Here is a 24,087-nt window from a genome sequence, read left to right on the forward strand (position 1 = left end):
AGATCATCTCACTTGTATACATTCAGATGAATCTACAGAAGAAATATCAGATGTGACAGAGTGCATGGGTTACTGGACAGCACAAAGGGATCAGATGACAGTTCACAAGTAAGCTGTGCCATCAAGTCCAAAGGGGGAGATTGTTGACATTATGGCTAAAGTGTTGTCCTTGATGGCAACCCATTCAGGTGATAGATCACAGTACTTCAAGTCAGCAGCAGAGATTGATGATCAGCTATCAAATAGTGAAGAAAATAAGGGGTACGCAGGTACACCTTACAGAAAGTGCGTACCCGCAGGTACACCATGAAGGGACCGCGGCCTGATACGCAGGTCAGCAGTTCAGGAGGTGCGTACCCCCAGTGCAAGCATTTCAAGGCAGAGAAAAGCACACGTGGGGTTTCTTATGTTTAACCTTTGGTATTTAGCCGACGGTTTTGTGTTATTATGGTGTCGGCCCGTGGTATTAATCCATGATTTAAGGAAGAACTTTCCTATATAAAGCAAAGGAGATCATTTGGCTTGTGCATGTGTTGGGTTGAATATCTTATGAGGGCTAGATCTGAAATATTATGATCTCTTGGGAGTATGTCTAGATCTAAATAAGGCGAATCTACTGATGGATTGAGATCTCTTCGGCGCATGTTCAGATCTGTAGATCTGACTGTCTGGGTTATTTCTGAAGTCTTGAAATCATCTATGCCCGAAGGTACGCAGGTACAGTGAAAGAAAAGTGCGTACATACGCAGGAACGAAGCGTTTCAGGTGTGCCGGTACGCAGACACAGAAGGGTTGCAGGTGCGGAGGTCCGCAGGCAGTTCAAAGGATACAGTGCGTATGTAAGCAGGCGAGCAGTTGAGCAGGGTGCGTATGTAAGCAGGCGAGCAGTTGAGCAGGGTGCATATGTAAGTAGGCGAGTAGTTGAGCTGGGTGCGTACGTAAGCAGGCGAGCAGTTGAGCAGGGTGCTTATGTAAGCAGGCAGTACATGGGTGAAGCTGCTTACTTCTATTAAAATCTCTGTTTATCATTTTTATGATCTGGGTTGTTGAAGTGATGTTTGGGTCTGGTATTATGTTCAGATAACAGCAAGTGATTGAGTGAATGATTATGATTAACTTCAGTTTTGTTGGATGAATGGATCGGTTTAAAATGACTTATCTTCATGTGATCTGATGTATTAGATCTGGTTGATAACTCTCATAATATCATTGTATATGTATGGATCTGGTGATTGGGTGATTCAGAAGGTTGTTTGATTATGAGCTTCAAAGTTGTTGTTGGGTCCAGTATGAAAATTGGATGAAATGTGGCCTTTCAGATTATGTGTTGTGCTTCAGTGTATCCAGTCTGAAAATTGATGAAACGTGGTACCTGGAGGAGAGAAGATTGTAGGCCAGTGCCTACGTACTAGTATCTAAGCTAGTACAAAAGCTAAGGGAGATCTTTGAGCATTGTAGCAGGTAGCAGCCTGCGTACTAGTAAATGGATCGGCTAGTACAAGAGCAAAGGGGGTTGTAGCTCCCGTACTGGTATAAGACTGCACCAGTACAAATATTGTAAAAGGATTTTCTTATTAAGAAAAAGATTGAGATGACTTGCAGCAGGTGGTTTTCTCCCGCATTGGGTTTCCATCTTATATCATGGTGTTCATGTGTGTGCCTTATGTGTGATGATCTATTCTATGTTACTGCATTTGTTAACTGATAATATGGTTGATAAAGTTCTAATGCACTCATTGAAGATTAATTAACTTAATCATAAGGAGTTGTGGAAGTAGCATATATGAATCTGATTATGGAAATGAAAAAGTTTTATTACTGTCATAATACTGATTCACCCCCCCCTCTCAGTATTATTTCCAACATTCTTTTGGGAAGGGTATGTAAATTTAAATCAATTCATGATGACATTTGTATGATGATAATACAGACTTCTCCGATCACAGAAAATGTTTAAATGGATCAATAAATTTTAGTCCTATGCACATTTCATTTGACTAATCTATGGAACACTAGTATACTTTATTTTTGGCAACACTAGTGGATCTCTAGATCGATCGATTACTAATAAATTCATATGTGAATGATCTCTTAACAAAAAAGTGATATTTACATTTCAATGCATAGGTTCCATAAGCATATATGATATACTTCACTGAACCATGTTCCATGACACATTAATCACATGCAATGATCTTTCTATATGTCTTTCTGATTTCAGTTTATGATACATCTAAATCGTACACTATGATTTTAGTTTAGTTTAATTAACTGTTATGATGTTGAGTATAATGTTACATGAGGTTTCGTGATTCAAGGTTAATTTCATATAGTTGTCTAAGGAGAAATGGAAAGGAGAAACTTGCAAATTTTCTAATGATGATAACTAATGATAGCTCATGTGATTATGGCCAACTTGGATCAGATGATTAAGGTGGTTGAGAGGAAGTGTCACAACAAGGGTAAGAAGTCAATAAGAAGAGGCAACCTATTTTAGAACATAATGGAAGAATTTGGTATAATCATAACTTGAGGTATCACTATAGGGTCTATCTAAGGATGATGCACATAAAGAAAAAAATATTGGCAATCAACTAATGAAGTTGAATAATAATGGTAATAATGAAGGTCAGTTTGAAGGAACCTAGAAGGTATGATGACATAGATAGATAAGTTGTGTGCATAACAACATCTATAATAGTTTTTCCCTCTAATAGGAGAGCCACATTGTAAAGTTTTCCATAGGTGACTAACTATATGCATGAATTACGGATAACAAGATGTATGATCATGCAATTTTATTAGGTTGATGTTTTAAAACAGGAAATGATAAGCGGAGTACATTTGGTAGCCATCTTAATGAATTTATTTATAGGGTATTACCCAAGTTGGGGAATAGTAACAACATTTCCAAAGTGTATCAATGCTATGCTTTTAAGATAGGAGGAAAAGAAAACACAATGACTGGAGGTGAGAAATTAAAGTCAAATAAAGTGAAGAAGTTTCCACTTTTTAAGCTAGTAGACATGGAATATTAGGAAATCAATTGATGTTCTATAAAGAAGAAAGTTCTTTAAGGGTATTGATGAGTGGACCAAGAAACCTAATTGGTAATGATCATAGTGATGATCTACATAGTTTAAAAGTATGAAGATATGAAGTTGAGAATTTTCATAATGATAAATTGAAGTATAGGAAGGAATGTTGCTAGAAATTTTATAAGGATACCTTGAGAAGGATTGTGTACATATTGACAAAATAAGTGAGAGTCAATTAATAGAGGTTGTACTTGACTAATTTGCACTCATTGTTTCATGAGTAGGACTTCACATAGAGAAACTTATCACGTTTTGTTTCCACAACGTTAAAAGAGGTTGTTTCCACAGAACACCACACATTTAAATTTTTCATGGACAATGATGATACTAGTGTTTCCAACTGCTTCAAGATCTAAAATAAAGATACTATTTAATGAGCAAGAATCTCTTGTCCAACTTGAATAAGGGTGAATTTATAATAAAGAAATCAAATGGTATTGAGATAGGAACTTGACCAGATAAGAAAATATTTTTGTGGATGAAAATGATAATTGTTAAGTGATGTATGTATAAGTCAACATGGATCAAAAAACCCCTCATGCAAGTAAATTAAGCATGGTATAAATTTAATCACGATGACCTAGTGTTTGCATATAGCGATATTGGAATTGGTAAGCCAAAGGGTAATTGGATGTAAAACCAAGGGACTTTAATTTTGAGATAGATGATTTAAATAATGATTGTATAACTAGTAATATCTTAAACAATGAATTTCACTAGAATTTCCTTGGGGAAGGAAGAATATATGACGAGAGATTAAGACTCAAGATGATGAGGCTCATGTGAAATTTAACGATGTACTTAGATGATTATACCGATGGTGTAAATGATCAACTTCCTAGTTGAAAGAAGTGGAAATGATTATTGAAAAGTAATTGACAACTTGATGAAAACATGACACTAATAAGATAGGTAAGATAACCTAGATCCTAGGGATACGTTGAATAATCTTATTTCATAGTTGGTATTCAATGTTTGTACAAGTAAATGGAATTGATTTTTCTGATGAATCATGATAAGAATTCTTATAGAGTATTATTCTATATTTGATATGTATTGAGATATTTCTCATATTGACGATGTTTCATGATATGATGGTAGGAAGATAATGATATAGTGATGATGTATCCTTATGATGACAGTGATATGTATAGGTACTATGATGTTATGTCAAGGTATATTGACATATTCATTTACTACGTGATGATAGGTATTTGATGGATATGATATGCATAACAAGGCATAGGAATTATGATGCTATAATATGAGGTTACTGACATGTGGTTCATTTATTATGTGAAGTCATGATATATCTTTGATGCAATATGTTCATATTATAACCTATGATGGTATTTCATGAGGTGAAGCATGTAATAGTTGCATATAAATTTATGACATGCATAAGCACGCAACTCACAATGATGAATGTTCTCATAATGACATGCAAGACTTGGCATGTGGATTATTTTCTATGATACTATGATGGTATAGCTAATGCATGGTTGCATGTTGAGGTGTGATGATTGACAGGACTCCATAATGGGCCGTGAGGGCCAGTTTATTTGATGATCTCGTGCGAGCCCATACGCATGAGGGAGAATAAGTAACACCATATGGGCTGGGGACAAACTCAATCAACACTACATATGCCATTGGTTCTTTTATCTTGTGTAGCTCTTGATGGATAGCTCTTGAAGGGCTATAGGACCATCTTGAGGAGGCCAAGTGCTTGATTTTCTAGGCTAGGTGCCTGTTATTCGATTGGGATGCCGAAGTCTGGTGGGGGTGTAAGGACTTCGATGCTTGAGGTTGTGTGCCTTCGTAGTTGTGGAGGGAGTGGGCCAGCCTTGCAAGATGCCTGGAGTCATTGAGTACCGTATCGGATCCCTGCCTTGGGGTAGATGAGGTCTGAGTCAGGCAAGAGCCTTAGGGCCAGCCTTGGACTAGGATATAGACCGAGTCAAGCTTATGCTTGGAGCCGAAAGTGGGAAAAAGGACAGAGATTCCTTGGGATTTCTCGGGTGTTGTGAAACTTTCGATGCCTGCTGGTTATACTAGTTCAGCAGAGGGTGTCGACAACATGAAGTAATCAATAACAAAAATAAATAATAAATATAAAAATAATAAATAATAAATAATAATAATAATAATTCAACTTAACTTCGGGACGAAATTCCTTAAAGCGGGAGAGTATGTAATGTCCCTCCCTTCATAATAAATAATAAATAATAAATCCCTTAATAATAATAGTAATAATAATAATAATAATGATAATAAATATTAAATAATATTAAAAAAATACAAGAAAATAAATAATAAACAATGAATAAAACAAAATAATAATAAAAAATAAAAATAGTAATAAATAATAAATAACCATACTAAAGCTCTAAATAAAAATAAATAGAAATAAAACAATAAAACAATAAATAAAAAAATCAGTAAAGCTATCAAAAAGAAATAAAACAAGAAAGCAATAAAGTTGCATGTAGACACATGGAGTGTGTGCATGTGGTTCCCCTTCCAATGGTTGCTTTATTTATTAGATGGTGAGGAGGATGGGAGGCATTCCATCATTCATTCTCTTGGGAGAATAGTGTTCTAAGATAGAGGATTCACTGGCAGTAGTACGTTGATTGAGGGCTCGGGGGTGGAGAGTCGTTCCCAAAATCTTGTTGAAGTAAGCAGACTTCAACCACATGTAAGTGCTACTCATAGTTTGAACTTGATGTTAATTAGTTGATTAATTACATGTTTATTTTGGGCTTTATAATAAATAATAAATAATAATAATAAATAATAAAAATAATAAATAATAAATCCCTTAATAATAAAAATAAAAATAAAAATAATAATAAATAATATTAAAAATATACAAGAGAATAAATAATCAACAATAAATAAAACAAAATAATAATAAAAAAATAAAAATAGTAATAAATAATAAGTAACCATACTAGAGCTCTAAATAAAAATAAATAGAAATAAAACAATAAAACAACAAAAAAAATCAGTAAAACTATCAAAAAGAAATAAAACAAGAAAGCAATAAAGTTTCATGTAGACACATGGAATGTGTGCATGTGGTTCCCCTTCCAATGGTTGCTCTATTTATTAGATGATGAAGAGGATGGGAGGCATTCCATCATTCCAAGATTCTATCATTCATTCTCTTGGGAGAATAGTGTTCTAAGATAGAGGATTCACTCGCAGTAGTACGTTGATTGAGGGCTCAGGGGTGGAGAGTCGTCCCCAAAATCTTGTTGAAGTAAGCAGACTTCAACCACAGGTAAGTGCTACTCATAGTTTGAACTTGATGTTAATTAGTTGATTAATTACATGTTTATTTTGGGCTGTTACAATACCATGTCCTTGGTCATGGACAAATGTAATAAAGGGTGTATTAACTTCAAAAACTAGTCCACAAGGAACCTATAATTAATCTTATATTTACACAAGCCATGTTATCTATACTATGTCACCTGGGAGAGAGTGAGGCACATCAGGAAGGATAATATTTAAATACACTAACTAGGCATAGATAAGGGCATCCTTTCATGCCTTTTGAATGAATATTATTCATTTTTTGGCATAGTCATGGCCACATCCTTGGTGATCGGAGGAAGTAATGACTTCAAAAACTAAACCATAAGGAACATACCATTAAACTCAACATTATATAAGATATTTCATCTATTCCATTCATGGATATAGTCCATGGTATGGGTAGTAGTATTTCCCCCAAAAAAAGTGAGAATATTGATTGATATATTATGGTGAACTTGAAATTGAAAAAGGTTAAGAACACCTTGCTTATGGACACTAAGGTGCATTGGAAATGGGCTACTTTATCATTTTACCATTTGGTATCCACATTTGTGAGAGTTAATTAAAAAAGCCTCAATCTAATCAAGTCATCCATGATGCTATTAGATGAGCGCCAAAGGTTGAATGGCATGATATGATTGGAAGGGTCTTCTCTAGAATGGCCTTGACGTTTAGGTACATATGAGGGTAGCTTAATTGGAACAAAGGGCCAAGAAACATTATGTTGAGTAAAATCATTTATCGTCTTCATCAAATCTAGGAGATTAACTGTGCCATATAGGGTAAAATATGTTGGTTTTGTGATTAAGATTAAGTAGTGTTAGGATTAGTGCCTTCTATGGTGAGAATCAATGCAATACATAGGGTAGGTGAAAGTAAACCAGTCAAAGGGGGACTAGTTTTAAGGGTACCTAAACTAGATGGCCTCAAATAGAATGAGAATTCAAAATTTGAATAAGAATAAATTTTCAAATTCAAAAGTGATGAGACCAAGGGAGGGATAGGGTGATTACCTCAAACTCATTGAGAAAAAGATAAGACATGAGTAGGAATAATTAAAAGGGAGATATTCCATGGAGTCAATGAGAATTTTTCTTTAGGAGTGAAAATGATTGCCAAGTGTAAATATTTCTCCAAAAAATCTATCAATTTATTAAAGGATAAATTCTCCAAAGTAATCAATCAAGCATAAAAGAGGCCAAACAAGAAAATTGTGTGTTTAGGTGGTGGAACAAGTGGTTTCATGTGTGTTTGAATCAAAATGAATGTTGTCCTAATTGAAGGTTCTATCCTATCAAATAAAAGGACTATAGCCTAATGATAATCTAAGAGTACAAAAAAAGCCTAGACTATGCAAAAATGACCTCCCAAATAACTAGTAGAAAAGCTGATGAAGTACCTTGTATAGATGAGTGAAGATATGAATGATAAAATCATGGCTAGGGGAGAAGGGGTGATGAAATCCTAATGGCATGTAGAAATATGTCTCAGGTGTTGTCCCTCTTGCAAGAGCCACTCAAGTAGAAATCCTAGTAGAATGACCACTAAGCAACCTCTTCACGGATATGTGCAACATGTTTCCTTGCCTCCAAAATGAAATTAAACAATAAGTGTATTTTTAATATTAAAAGAGATAGGAGTCTCAATCAAAATTATGGTCCTAACCTTGGAATTATACTCTTTAAAAAACATGATTGTTGTTAAATGTGTCTGACCATATCTAATAGAAAGGATTTTAGTTTCTATAAAATACAACCACTATGTTTTAGATGTGATATGATTGTGGAAAATTATTTGGATGCCTATCATCGCAACCCTAATTTAATTACAATATTTTTTTGGCCCCAAGGGGGAATTGAGTGTGTTAAGTTAAGTGGTTTATTTCAAGGATTAGCTTGGGTTCATGTGCCAAGCATGTGATGAAGGTGTGAAGTGGCTACATAATTGATGTTGTCATCTTGAAAATAAAATTCTTATAAATAGATTTTTTTTCAATAAATGAGATCTTAAATTGAAGAGAAAGCTAAAAATTATGACCGATACTCAAGTAAATGAAATTTTTTTGTTATCTTAATAAACTTTCAAATTAGAAAGAAGCATGTTATGCAACCAGCTCACAAAATAGAAGAAAAGATAGAGCAACGACTCCAAAATCAACCTCTTTGAGGGGGAAAACTCCTTTACATTACACAAATGAAAAATTCTTGGATGATACAAATGAAAAGACCTCCTTTCTATATATAGGAGTCTAAGGGGTCATAATATATTCAAAGCCGATGTAACAATAATAATGTAAGGGCACAACAATAACAATAGTGGGCTTCTATGGGGCACAATAATAACAATATGGGGACAACATGGGCACACCAATAACAATAAGGGGTTACAATGACAATAATAATAAGGGAATACACTAGTATTATAGGGGCCTAACATGCCCCTCTCCTCCAAAAAGTGATGTCCTCAATGCTTGAGTAGTTTTGGATGATTCTGTATAAAATTTTCATCCTCCCATGTGGAATCTTCAGCGGGTAAGTTCTTCCACTTGATGAGATACTCTAAAATTGATCGATTTCGTAGCTGTCAAGTTCTTGTTTCTATGACTTCTTCAGGTTCCAATATGATTTTTCCTTCCTCGTCAAGTTCTGGAAATATTGTTTGAATTTGGAGCTTGTCACCTATAACCTTCTTTAAGCATGAAACATGTAAAACTAGGTGCACTCGGGAAGTTGTAGGAAGCTCCAATTTGTATGCCATAGTACCAATCTTTTGCAATACCTTGTACGGGTCATAATACTTTGGTGATAATTTATTATTCTTCTTAGCTTGCTTGAAGGACATTTGTTTTTATGGTTGTAGCTATAGAAATACCTAGTCACCTACATCAAAACTTCTTTTGCTGCGATGTTGATCTTCCTGTTGTTTCATTCTATTTGTGCCAAAGTGAGGTTATCCGTTAAGAGTTGGAGAACTTGTTGTTGATGCTCAATGTGATATTCCACTGCTTGAACCTTAGAATTTCTCTTAAATATGATGTGATGGACGGTGGATGATATCCATAAATTGCCATAAATGGGGTCATTTTCAGTGCAGTATGGAAGGACGTGTTATACCACCATTCAGCCAGAGGCAACCATTTGACCCATTGTGTCTGTTTATCAGATACAAAGAAATGAAGATATCCTTCCAAACATTTGTTCTCTATCTTAGTTTTCCCATCAGATTTAGGATGATACAATGAGCTATGAACTAACTGATCCAAAATGGATTTTGGATAGTTCTAAGTCTAAGTGTTCCTCACAGAGAAAAATGGAAGTCCAAGGATGTTCCTGGAAATAGCCCCATTGCAAAGATCCTTTTCTTCTGAATCTACTGCAACTTGAATGGGCTAAAATGAACTTCAGAGGCAGAAGTTATTGTAGAAAGAAGTTTCCCTTTGTTCTTTGGAAAAAGAGGCAAAATATTCAAAAATGGCAAAAAAACTCTTACAAAGGGAAATCGCATCGGAAATGGGTCGAGAAGGGGACTTAACGTGGAGGAGGAAGGAACCTCCGATTGTGACCTTTGACTTATCACATTAGAGGTAAGCCTTTGCCCGATGACCAGACCTTGGGCCAATGTGACATGCGACTGCGATGATTGGCGGATCAGCGTCGGCGATGCCATGAGGTAAGGGAAGGACCCCTGGGGTTGTGTGACATGCGATTGTGATATATCGCATCGCATCATCACATTGCAACGATATAAAGGGGCGATAACATGCGACTTGCGATTGCTAGACCCGACAGATTTTATAAGTGCAGTTTATAAATTTTGAGTTCCGATAAAAGGGTATTTGTCGGGGTTTTTGTGTATTAGCATATTTTGATAGAAAAGCCGAAATACAAAGGAAAATGCCTCGAAGCGATACATTCAGACCTGAAAGGAATTTTAGAATCAACCCTATATTATTTGAGTTCCGCAAGCGGGATTTCAAGTGGGCCTTAGGTGGTAAGTGGTTTTGGGCTGGCTCTGCCTGATCCCATACAATGGCCGACGCATGGTTGGTGGAGGAGAGAGAGAAACCGCCTTTTCGGGCAAGTAACCTTTGTACTCCTAAGCCACCTGAAAATGAATACCAACCGTTGGATCAAAGATCACACAGATCAATGGTGGGGCTTGCGATAGCAACTGAAGGTGGATCTGATATGATTATAGAGCAGATGCGATAATATTTGAAGTCCGATAGAAAGCATTTTGATGGGATTTTCAGTGTTCTCTCGTGTATTTGGGGTTTTTCCCAATCCACCTATGTGATGTGATATGCTGCCTAATGGCGGACCCTATAGGGTTTTTAGGCATGATTTGATGGAACTTCATGTCCGAAATTCATGCCCAACAATGTATTTTCCAGTAATTCTCTGTGTATTGAATTTTTCTCCATTTTCGGCTTTTTGCCTGGAAAGCGGCCCTGATCCCTTTGTAATAGCTCCTGCTCATCATGCCACGTAGCAAGTGGGCATTTTTGGCTGACAATGATGCGTTTGAAGCCACAGAGCCACAGAGCCAGATGGCCAGTCGAATTGACAAGGAGCAGAGAATGCGTAGAGCCACAGAGGGATGATTATATGCAAAGAAAATGGTTGGGGAAGCTAGAGAGCCAAAAATATGCCTCAAAGAGAGCTAGAGAGCCAATTGACGAGGAGGAGAGCAAGGCTAACGAGAGCTAATGTGTAGAGCAGCTGAGGGAGTCGCTTGGAGGTCAAGTGGATTACCGAGACACGCAGAGGCCGAGAGAGAGAGCTCAGAGAAGCCAGAGCCGAAGAGCCAAAGCTAGAGCCAGAGCTGAGAGCCAAGAGCCAGAGCCGAGATCCAGAGCCGGAGCAAGAACGAGAGCGAGAGCCGAGAGCCAGAGGGCCAAGAGATTCAAGACCAGGGATGAGATGGTGTTCTAAGCCCATTGTTTTTGTGTAAAACAGTGGAGCTGAGTGTGGAGCTTGTAAAAGAAATATTGACATAATCCCAAAGAGCCTAGTTGAGTTGACTAGAGCTCAAGGAGACGTAGTACAAGAGTATTGGGTGAACTCCACATTAAACTTGTTGTCTTATGTGTGATGTTCATTTACTGCATTGTTCCACTGTTATATGTTTTATATCAGCTTAAGCAAATCAATTTACAACACATAGGCAATTTTAAAACAAACATAAGCATACACCTTATTGTCAATTACATTATTAATTCCGCATTGGTTAATCATAGTTGTCTTGGGAATATATAAGCTTTGGAAGTGGGATAGGTTCTTGTAAGCTCACAAGAAGCCTTTAGTGCCCCATTTTCAGATCAGGTGGTATCAGAGCTTAAGATTGGTTAACCCCACCTTCAAAGAAGGTGATATCAAAGCTGGTTATACCAGAACAAGTGGTATCAGCTCAAAATGCTTGATTGACAGAGCAAATATTGCTTGTCTAAAAGGTGTTTGGGCAGTCAAGGATTGATTGTCTGATTGATGTATGCTTGTTTTCAGACTGACTATTTTATGAGTTTGCAGAGGCGAATGGAAAGCTATTGATAGCTTAGTTGAGGAAGGACAAGAAGGAAGAAGGGCTGAAGGCATTCTTCTATCCCAAAGGACCTCAAGGAAATCCTTAAAGCACAAGAGGTTTGTTGCAAAAGCTTTCTTAAATAAGCTCTTTTTTAATCTTGTTTGAAGTTCTTTTGTTCATTGGAATAATGACAACTTCTACAAGTGTATCCTAAAATTCCTCCTTCATCACAAGACTCTTTGATGGAGGCATGAAGCAAGAATTATTCATCATGATGGACAAGGTGAGAGAAATGTATGAGGATGGAAGGAAGAGCAACATACTTAGAGAGTAGTTGAATTCCATGAAGGAAGAGAAGCAGTTGCTTTCCGAAAAATTGTAGGAAATGGAGAGGCAACTTCATATTGCAAATATGAACCTAAAAAGGATGCATGAGTTGGAGTCACAACTCTTTGTTGCCAAAGAAGCCTTAGTCAAGTATCAGCTTGAAGAAGGGGTAAACCATTCCAGTTTGTTTTCAAATTCTTCTAAGAATGCTTACATTGGTTCTTTTGAGAAACATACTAGAGGCATAGGTTCCAAGCTAATGTCCAAGATGGGCTATGAAGGAAAGGGCTTGGGTAAGCAAGCACAAGGTATTGTTGAACCAATAATGGTTGAGGAAAGGCCTAAGTATTTGGGTCTAGGTTATGGAGAAAGTTCCAAAGCTGCCATGAAGGCCATTGAAACAACTCCAAGAAGTAGTTGCATTGCAGGTCTTCTACCTCAAGAGTGTGAAGATTGTATTTAGGAGGAATGCAATAGCTTGAAATATCATTTGTAGGATGTAGGTGTTCAGAAGCACACACTTGAATCAGAGAGTTGTGGAAACTTTGAAAGCCTTGAATAGATTGGTGGTGTTCCAAAGGGAGCTACTTCTTCATTCAATTCACCTCCTCATGAAGGCAATAGAGGTGAAAGAGAAAGGTATAAATCTAGTTCTAACCATGTTCCTTTTGATTTTACAAAGCATGATAAATTTCGACATAGATATGGGAAAAGAATTGCATGTTTCTTTTGTGGTTTGGATAACCATCATTTTTCTAGATGTTGGAAGAGAATGGCTGCATACAGGAAACTTTTGAAGGAAAAGAAGCAAGAAGCTAAAGATCCATTGGACAAGGAAAATCATGTTGTCAAGAGGATGCACATGTGTTGCACTTACTACCATAAGCAAGGACATGTTGCTACAAAATGTTGGACTTTGAATCCAACAATGATTCCACAAAAGTTGAAGAAGGTGGAAATAGAGAATGGCAGGAATTGAAAGGAAGATTCCATGAATGATGTGTCTCAGGATGATTCACATGTTGATGCTGATGTGTAGACAAAGGAAAGGACTTTGAAATTATTGGTAAGAAATGGTTAGAGTTCTTATCCAATTGAAGATTGCATGTCTATTGATACATCTATTTGCATTTCTTTGTTGATGAGATGCAAGTTGCAGTTTTCTACCAAGAAGGTGAATGGAAAAGTTGAGTACGAGGCTCACTTTGTTGCTGCAACATTATATTTCTTTTCAGCTTCGAAAGTACAGTGTGCTTAAGCGAAAGTTGAAGGCTGAAATGCATGCATGAGCATGAGATGCATGAACACATGGATGTTGATGTTCTCCTTGTATATGAACATGTATGTGTAATTAACTTGAAGGGTCGATTGCTTTGTTGTAAACATGCATGTGATGCAATGTTGACTTGGGAGAAGTTAACTTGGTCTCCAAGTTGGAGATAATGATGAAGTGTTTCATCTTTTGAAAAAGGGTCCTAATGGTCTTTTTCTACATGCTGGACTTGAAGGGTCATTTGTTTTAAGGGCATGTTTTGGGGGTTTGTTAACTAGTCCATCATTTGTATGCAGATGTAAGACATGGAGGTATTCACAAGATGTGAAATCTATTTCTTTTGATGAAGCAGGAGTTTAGTTCATCTAGTTGTTGTTTGTATTTTTGTTGTTGTTAATAGTTGTTGTTGATAGCTTGTCAAACAGGTACAAATGAAAATATTGTGGAGCAGATGTACTGCACATTTGTTTGAGCCACCTTGGATCAATGATCAAGGCAGAGAAGTTCAAACTACCTTCTGTGACCATTTCAGCAGGAGTTCTGCAGGAAGGAAAGGAGGAAGGCAGTTCTTCCCAGGAGGACCAACACATCCAAGAAGGAGAATGGTCAAAGGCTTTGGTTCAAAGGCACTATCCAAGGCAAGTGTATGAAGGCTGAAAGAAGAGGGTGCTGTTACTCTCATTTACTGTTCAGATCAGTATATCAGTCTTTTGGAGACCAAAAGTTCTTTAGTGGGAGGGCTTGATACAAAATGGATTTTGGATAGAATTCTAAGTCTAAGTGTTCCTCATAGAGGAAAATGGAAGTCCAAGGATGTTCTTGGAAATAGCCCCATTGCAAATATATTTTCCTTCTGAATCTACTGCAACTTAAATGGGCTAAAATGGACTTCGGAGGCAGAAGTTATCGCAGAAAGAAGTTGCCCTTTTTTCTTTGGAAAAAGAGGCAAAATCTTCAAAAATGGCAAAAAAACCTTATAAAGGGAAATCGCATTGGAGATGGGTCAAGAGGAGGACTTAACACGGAGGAGGAAGGAGCCTCCGACTGTGACCTTCGACTTATCGCATCGGAGGTAAGCCTTTGACCGATGACGGGACCCTAGGCCAATGCGACATGCGATTGCGATGATCGGCAGATCGGCATCGGTGATGCCACGAGGTAAGCGAAGGACCCCTGGGGCTATGCGACATGCAATTATGCTATATTGCATTGCAGCGATATAAAGGGGCGATAACATGCGACTTGCAATCGCTGGACCCGGCGGATTTTATAAGCACAATTTATAAATTTTGAGTCCCGATAAAAGGGTATTTGTTGGGTTTTCTGTGTATTAGCAGATTTCGATAGAAAAGCCAAAATACAAAGGAAAATGCCCCAAAGCGATAAAGCCAGACCCAAAAGGAATCTTAGAAGTGGCACTGATCCAAAAATGGATCTTGGATAAACCTCTAAGTCTAAAAGACTTCATGCAAGAGGTAAAAGGTGCCAAATGGCACAAATCCTTTGTAAATCAGAGGAAAATGAAAATTGTAGGTTGCTCTTAGAAATAGTCTCATTGCAAGGATCCCTCTATTCTGAATCCAACGCAACTTAAATGGGCGAAAACGGACTTCAGATGGGAAAGCTATCATAAAATGAAGCTGCCCTTTTTCAAAGGAAAAAGAGGCAAAAATCCCTTGAATAATGGGTCTAAAAACCCTCTAAGTCTTCCAAATCTCCCAAAAGGGAAAAACAAGTGCAAAAGGAGGACCTTTAGAAATATCGGGTTACATTATCGGGCCTTAAAAACATGGAGAAAACTCTAAAAACAAGGCTATCGGGAGGCTTGAACAGTGGTTACACAGGGACCATTGGATCTGGCCAATCAACGGTCCAGAACTAATCAACGATCGCAATCGGTGGTGGCAGTCGGGGGACAGTTAGAGGCATAGACTGATGGGCCGGGCCAATGCAATACTACGATCGCTGATATTGGCGGTGTTAGCGCTTGAAATTTCACCTCAGGCTGAGAAAGGTAAATCTCAAGGCTACATCAAACCATTTAGCCTCGTAGCTAGCCCTACGGGGCAGGAGAAGGCTCTCTCCGGTCAATCTCGGTAGATCTTCAATGGGATGAGACGACCAACAAAGGTAACACTGATATTAGGCTAGTAAACTGATTAGAAAGATTGATTTGGGGTTTTTAATAAAATGACGGGGTTTTTCATTAAATGACGGGGTTTTTCTGGGCTGCATGGGCAAAATCACAGCTTGAACAAAGAGTAGAATGAACAACACAGACTATCGACTGAGGCAAGGTAGGCAAGAAATTTAGCATCAAATCTAGATTTAAATGGGATGGCAAGACAGGTGAGGAGCTAAGGAGGGCAAACAATAACTTTGAATCCTCCTTAAACAGAAGAAAACATTGAATTGAACAAACTTAAAAGCGGAGCATGGCAGGCATGAATTCTCACTTTAACACTTCATTTGTTCAATTAGATATGATCATGTAGTGAAATGGAACATAACAGATTACATATGAAACACAAGAAACACCTATGCTAAATTAACATACCACATGAATCTCAGAAGTCAGAGCTGTGAAATTTTCATTAAAAATCCCTCTGTCAAAGACTGTACAATGGAGCTCAGTTCTCCTCCAGCACTCAGAATTTTCTCCTCCTCTCTCTCCCCTCCTAACTCCCCAAGAATTTACAATTAAAATAATACTATCTGTAGGAAACAGAACGACCCAAAAACCTGGGTGTTGTTTCACCTGCAATTACAAAAATGGCAAAAGCGTTTCCTCTATTCTAAAACAAAACCGTGTCACTAAAAATCCTCTGATCATTGGCTAATTAAAAGCTGGAGCGCAGATCCTCATAGGATCAGGATTGAAATCTTAAATCGAGTCTCATTCTTTGGTTATGTTACATTTGTCATTTTAATAAAACAACTTTAAACTAAAATCCTATCCTTATGATGACAACTGTACCGAAAGAGGTTTGCGTGGTTGCACTCAGCGTTTAATTCAGATTTATACTGTGCCACTCATCGATTTCCAACACATCCAACTACATGCTATATGGTAGCATCGGCAACAGCTCACAGTCCATCTTCTAAGAGCCACATCACCCACAAAATCTCCAAAGGATCAATCGCTGGCGGAAATCATGGAACGGAATCCTGTCTGTCTCAGGCTCCCCATGATCTGAAACTCATCATCTGTTCACATTGAAAGTGACTTTCTTGGTATAGAGCTGTGCAGAGGAGGGGCGCTACTCCATCTTCGGGCCAAGCATAAGACTCATCTGGTAATACTTGCGACAATTTTTCCGCACTCTGTCCAAAAGAGTAATAGTATAGAGACGGAAACTACACATGAATAAATTTGATTTGCAGAATGCTCACAAAGGAATAATTCTAGTTTTAACAGTGAAGCTCAATACATCTAATGAGAACCCTGCAAACCTGTGTAAATTAAAACAAACTGAGAGCGACTACCACCATAGTGCCAAAAGGAATGGCAGCCAGAGAACCATAGAATGATGTTTCAGTACAAATCCAATGCCAAAGCGAAGAGAGATGCCGTAAGAACCATTGGCTTTGTCCAGCGCTTGCCATCATTTACAATTGAGCGAACTCGGGTAGCATATGAAAGAAAATTATGGGTCTCATCCATAATGGATTCCGCTGGGGATATATTTGCAAACATTAATGTTTTGGCATTGCCATCAAGTGCATCACTCATAAGCATCGTGAGCTTGTGATTTCTGTATGCCGCCCTTCAGAAGCCAGTGCACTAATAACATCCCCCAGGGCTGAAAGAGACCGATTGATATTTTGAGCCACTTTCATTTGATTGCCTGTTGATCCTTTTATTTTATGTTAACTTAATGAAGACATCAACTTACACTGCAACTGCAGCTTATTATATCTAGTGGTCCTCTACAGCATAGTAGCTTTTATACACACGGAGTAGAAATTGAGTTTACAGACAATGCGCACAACTCCTCAAAGCGAGACTTTAATTCCCAATGATGCCATGATCTGAGAGATAAATTGTGGGTGTGCAGGCCAAGCTGCTGCTGTCACTAAATTCCCATCTCTGAAACACGTAGTTATAGGTTCTGGCTCTGACCATTCACCGCCAGAAAGCAATATATCAAGCTTTACAACTGGATACGCAGTACATGTTTTCTCTTTCAATATACCTGCACCAGCAAGAATCAATTGCCCACGACAGAGTACTCGGATGCCCTTCCCCCAGGAACTATCAACCCATCATACATGCTTGCATCAATGTCATCGAAAGATGCTGTCAAAACAAAATAGTGGCCTCAAATCGTGCTGCCATTCGAACAAACTCTGCCTTCTCAGGCCGAAAGAGCTTGCATTGCTCACCCTTCCGATGTAGGGCTTCACGAGCACCTCCAGGGTACAAAAGAATAAAGGAGTTGGATGATAAAAGCCTCAGTAAATTCTTTCCTGAAACGGGCACTGCACCATGTAATCTTAATAGATCAAATAAATGTGGTCCTTGCAACACTTCTTCCATAAAGTCACCCATCGCCACCGGGTGTGCTATTCCACGAACCAATATATTCTGTTGCTTAAACAACTCTGAAACAAGGACACCAGTCTCAAGTCCAAACAACAAGTGTATTCCTACAAACAAAACAGGTCCTTCTTGGGGAAGTCCTGAAAGTCCTTTAACAATTTTCCCATGTTGATTTGTAGAAAACATAACTGGGCTGGTTAGCATTCTCATTATCTTCTTTATAGCTTTTTTCCCATTCTTCTAGAGTTGGAGGTACAAAATCAGAAATACAATCATGTGCTCGCGAGTGGCGGTAAAGCGAAACGCCCTTCATTATTGTTGATAAAGAAATGTCTTCTTCCAATAAAAGAGTATGACCACTGTCTTTGAAATACCGGATCTTGCAGTTTTTCAAAACACTTTTGAGCCGAAGTGCCTCCTCCCTGCTTGGAAGAAACTCATCCTTCCCACTCACCATCAATAGCACATTATGCTTTACTGCATGCAATCTAAGATTTGTACAGATCTCTGCTGATTGAAACATTCTGAACTTCCACAGTAAGGATTCTCGTGGTATTGTTTTCACCAATGACCAGAATGCTTCTTGTGTAAAAGGGATAATTGAGTAAAACTCCTCAATCAAAATTTCCATCAAAGAAAACCAAGGGCGAAGAGGCGATTTGCTGAAGCAAGTTGCAGGATTCACCAAGACCAGGACAAGATTTATATCAGGATTATTTGCAGCAAGAGCCTCACCCAAAGATTCTCCAACTAAATAAATTGGTCTTGAGGGTGCACGTCTAAACTCCCTTTTCAATGTTTCCTCAACAAAGGTCAAAACTCCTTCAAAGGATGTGCGATCCATTGATGGAATATGCAGGCATAGGACCTCAAACAATTCTCCAAGAGACTGATGATGCGATGCCATTCCCAAACCGGTTCCATCTATGCAAGGGTATATGAGGCTATGAATATTTGATCAAGATCTGGACCCGCAACATCAATTTTCCAGCATCAATTTTCCAGAAGAATTCTCTTTCCCACGCGATCCCTCTCTAACTTCATCCAACACACTTGGAGATTTTTGGTTGCTCATTCAAGGCAGCCTCTGCTACTAGATTCGCCATCTTTGCTTGAAGTAAACTGATCTTGGAAAGATTCAAAGCTTGTCGTGTACGAGTAATGGATGAAGGAGCGGAAGGCATTGTTGATTTGATCATTAAATTGCCAGACTTTGATTGCTGATGATGCTTTGAATTGTGTTTGTGCTTTTGCAGAGATAGGAGCTGAGGAAGCTGCTCCCTTTTGAAGAGCTGGAGATAAATTACATAATCTAAAACAACACATTAATGATTTCTTCTTCAAAACAGGGTTTTGAAGAAGAATCAATCTCTGACATGAGACGGAGTCTAACATCGGCTCCACTTGGGATGGCAGCTGCCGCTCTGTGGAGGTGCCAAGAACCGCAGAACTTTGGGAGAGTAGACAGTGCCTCCACCCATTGGGCAATGGAGTCATCATCAACACAACTCTTGACTCAATTTTCACACTAAAACTGAACTGAAACAAACTTCAAGCAAACTAAAACAAGATGCTGCCCTTATGGTTGCTTATTTATTTACAAAACCTACTCTAATCTGTTGTACAAACAATAGATCAGGTAATGCTAAAATTCCATATTAAACATTCGAGTAAACCTGAAAATAATGCCGCTCGAGAATGCTGCCACCAGGTCACAGATGCAGTTGCTGGCAGCCCTTCATGCACGTACTGAGCCTGGTCATGGAAAAGACAGCCTGATCTGTCAATCAAACTGAAAAATATGTCCATATATGCCGCAATAGGATCACAGAAGCCGGACTCTGGTGGCTGCCCCAACTCTGCAACACATACTTCCAGCTGCACATTGTCAATGTAAACATCTATAGGCAAGTCTACGATTTCTTGTTGCGAAGGAGGAAGGATTTCCAAGAACTTTTTAGGGTCTTGGAAATCATATGACTGAATCTGCTCATCGAGATACTGAATCTCATTTTCAACTCTTTCAACAACTAACTCAAAAAATCTAGTTTTGCTTTCAAGATGAAGCTTCGGAGATTTCAAACATTGAAGGAAAATATTGAAAAATTCTTCATTAATTTCAGTATCTACTAACCACTCTCGAACTCCGTTTAGAGCTTCACAAAGTGCAGGGTCTGCCACATACCCTACCATTGTATGAACATATCAGCATGCATTGGAATGTCTGGGTCGAGTTGGAGTCGCCAGGTGAATGGTTCAGCCTGCATGTGTATCTGACTGCTGTCCACCATCAGCATCAGATCTGAATTTGATACATGTACTGGGGTGAAATGCAATCGCAGTGTTGTTTTCACAAGCTCACGGAGATTGACTGAAGCAGCGTTTATCTACTAACGCTGATGTAAAACAAGAGCGTTTTCGAAGGCTACCTGGCATAACTTCAGGCTCCGTCTAAGACCTATGAAATAACACGTCAATGAGCAAAAGATCAGATGTTCTCCCCAGTATGGTCGCCAGTATGTTAGCGCTTGAAATTTCACCTCAGGCTGAGAAAGGTAAATCTCAAGGCTACATCAAACCATTTAGCCTCGTAGCTAGCCCTACGGGGCAGGAGAAGGCTCTCTCCGGTCAATCTCGGTAGATCTTCAATGGGATGAGACGACCAACAAAGGTAACACTGATATTAGGCTAGTAAACTGATTAGAAAGATTGATTTGGGGTTTTTAATAAAATGATGGGGTTTTTCATTAAATGACGAGGTTTTTCTGGGCTGCATGGGCAAAATCACAGCTTGAACAGAGAGTAGAATGAACAACACAGACTATCGACTGAGGCAAGGTAGGCAAGAAATTTAGCATCAAATCTAGATTTAAATGGGATGGCAAGACAGGTGAGGAGCTAAGGAGGGCAAACAATAACTTTGAATCCTCCTTAAACAGAAGAAAACATTGAATTGAACAAACTTAAAAGCGGAGCATGGTAGGCATGAATTCTCACTTTAACACTTCATTTGTTCAATTAGATATGATCATGTAGTGAAATGGAACATAACAGATTACATATGAAACACAAGAAACACCTATGCTAAATTAACATACCACATGAATCTCAGAAGTCAGAGCTGTGAAATTTTCATTAAAAATCCCTCTGTCAAAGACTGTACAATGGAGCTCAGTTCTCCTCCAGCACTCAGAATTTTCTCCTCCTCTCTCTCCGTTTCTTTTTTTTTTTTTTGACAAATAAATTTTTTAATATAATAAATACATGTTGCTAAGGAAAAACAAATCGACCCAAAATCAGCGATTTGTTTTATCATTATTAATATATAAAACTAAAAAAAAAAACGATCGGCGCTGCTGAGATGGAATAACGCATCCTTTCACAAGTAGCGTTCACAGGTGTCAATCTGAAGATATAGGCAATCTAATCGTGTATGCCATTTTGCAACTGCTCCCCAAATCTTGCCATCTTGCAATGCGTTGGCCATTTTACCAAAATTAGGAAAAGATTTTGCTAATCTGGAGTAAATCCACCGCATATATTGAATTGAATGTCGGACAATTCAATTGCCAGAACACAGAATCTTTCTTATCCAATAATGATGGGCATATCTGTTGAGCATGGTGCAATACCGATGAAACTAACACATGAATCTACGCTTTCAGGCATCTGCGGCTTTTGTTGAATGAGAAACGGCAAAGACTGCTCTTTCCAGATGTCCCCAGCCCCTTTTATCTCTGTCACTTGAATGTTTTTGTTCTTCCTGGAAACAAGGCTTGACACCCTTGAACGCAATCCCTCTGTTGTCTCAGTTGTAGGTTCTTCTACATTCATACTTCCATATTCACAATTATTCTCGATGCTAATGGACTCATGTACAAATATCAATGGCGCTTTGGTGCGATGACATGAATGTCGAATTGAGCATCGTTAATTAACAGTTACATGATCATATTTGAAACCCTAAGGTTTGGCACTGGCGGTCTTGTACAGATTGAGAAGCGAAACCCATAGCTTGTTTTGCCATCTGGCATTGATACATGTTACGTGGACTTTGATTGTGGTCAGACCAAGGGGTTAGACCAGCAACAACACTTAGTATTGCAGTCGGATGTATTTCTTCGTGGGTTGCAGGAACAGTGCAAATATCTTCAACAGGTCCGCAACTCTAATATATTAATGGAACCATTAGATCAGATAAGTCTGTGTAGTGGTGTGTGGTGAATGAATGATGCGATCTAAGGCTGCCAAAGTTTCCAGAACCAACATCCATGATGAGACCAAAACATTATCCAACCGATGCGCTATGTTTAAAAGAGTCCTGAGCGCCTGTACATTTCTTGGGTGTAAGAACAACAGAATCTTTTTGATCAGCAACATGTTCAGTACGCTTTGAGCCAGGAGGTGGTAAGGGACCAACAGTGCTCCTCCTATCTGAATCATTTTGAGTACTTAATGTGAACTTGCAAAGAGAAGCCAGAAATGCATTCAGAGGTTCCACTGCACGAAGAACTCCACAAGCCTGTGTGAATGCTTGGTAACCTTTCAGTATTTCCAATACAATAGCCTCACCCTGTGACCTGGATAATACCAATGACAGAGCATGTAGAATAGTTCTCCACACTGAATTGACCATAGCAATGCAAAGAGATGCAAGCTCTCCACCAAATCTAGCTGATGATAGATTATTCTCACATCTAGGAGAGTCCAACTCACCATGTTCAACAGCTTCATCTGTTAATGTAGCTATAGTAAAAACAACTCCTAGTAATTCTTCAACTACTAATGTAATTGCATGAGCCTCACTTGCAACCACCACAGCGGCATTCCTTCTCCCTCCATTTCCACCATCAATACATTTTATTTCCATATATATGCCTGTCACTGCTGCTCAAATGGGTCAATAAGTTCTATATTATAAGATAATTCATTTATGACAATTTCCAAAACAGGTGTTCGGGATCTCCAGTGAGACTTCTCCAAATAGCTTTTTGCCTCTGATTGCTGATGATGTTTTGAATTGTGCTTGTGCAGGGATAGGAGTTTGCAGTACATAATCTAAAACAACACATTAAATGATTTCTTCTTCAAAACAGGGTTTTGAAGAAGAATCAATCTCTGACATGAGACGGAGTCTAACATCGGCTCCAATTGGGATGGCAGCTTCCGCTTCGTGGAGGTGCCAAGAACCGCAGAACTTTGGAAGAGCAGACAGTGCCTCCACCCATTGGGCAATGGAGTCATCATCAACAAAACTCTTGACTTATTTTCAAACTGAAACTGAACTCAAACAAGATGCTGCCCTTATGGCTGCTTATTTATTTACAAAACCTACTCTAATCTGTTGTACAAACAATAGATCAGGTAATGCTAAAATGCCATATTAACCATTCAAGTAAACCTGAAAATGAAGCTGCTTGAGAATGCTGCCACGAAGTCACAGATGCAGTTGCTGGCAGCCCTTCATGCACGTACTGACCCTGGTCACAGAAAATACAGCCTGATCTATCAATCAAACTGAGAAATGTGTCCATGTATGCCGCAATAGGATCACGGAAGCCGGACTCTGTTGGCTGCCCCAACTCTGCGATGCATACTTCCAGCTGCACACTGTCAATGTAAACGGCTGTAGGCAATTCTATGATATCTTGTTTCGAAAGAGGAAGGATTTCCAAGAACTTTTTAGGGTCTTGGAAATCATATGACTGAATTTGCTTGTCTAAACATTGAATCTCCTTTTCAAGTTTTTCAACAATTAACTCACAGGCACCAATTTTAGCTTCAGGAGAGAACTCTGGAGATTTCAAGCTTTGAAATAAGTCACTGAAAAATTCTTCATTAGTTTCAATATCCACTAACCACTCTCTAACTCCATTTAGAGCTTCACAAAGTGTAGGGTTTGCCACATACCCTACCATTGCATGAACAGATCAGCAAGCACTGGACTGTCTGGATCGAATTGGAGTCGCCAGGTGAATGGTTCAGCCTGCATAAGT

The 24,087-nt window shown here is 38.5% G+C and overlaps 1 pseudogene; it reads right to left on the reverse strand.

Moving 5' to 3' along the window:
* Window positions 1–17,851: 17,851 nt before the first annotated feature.
* LOC149190094 (phytyl ester synthase 1, chloroplastic pseudogene) lies at window positions 17,852–21,578 on the reverse strand (annotated as a pseudogene).
* Window positions 21,579–24,087: the final 2,509 nt, after the last annotated feature.

The sequence above is a fragment of the Pinus tabuliformis genome, chromosome 3_1, assembly GCF_031772625.1.
Source record: "Pinus tabuliformis cultivar Carrire ecotype Pingquan chromosome 3_1, CPIR1, whole genome shotgun sequence".
In the NCBI taxonomy this organism is placed as follows: Eukaryota; Viridiplantae; Streptophyta; class Pinopsida; order Pinales; family Pinaceae; genus Pinus; species Pinus tabuliformis.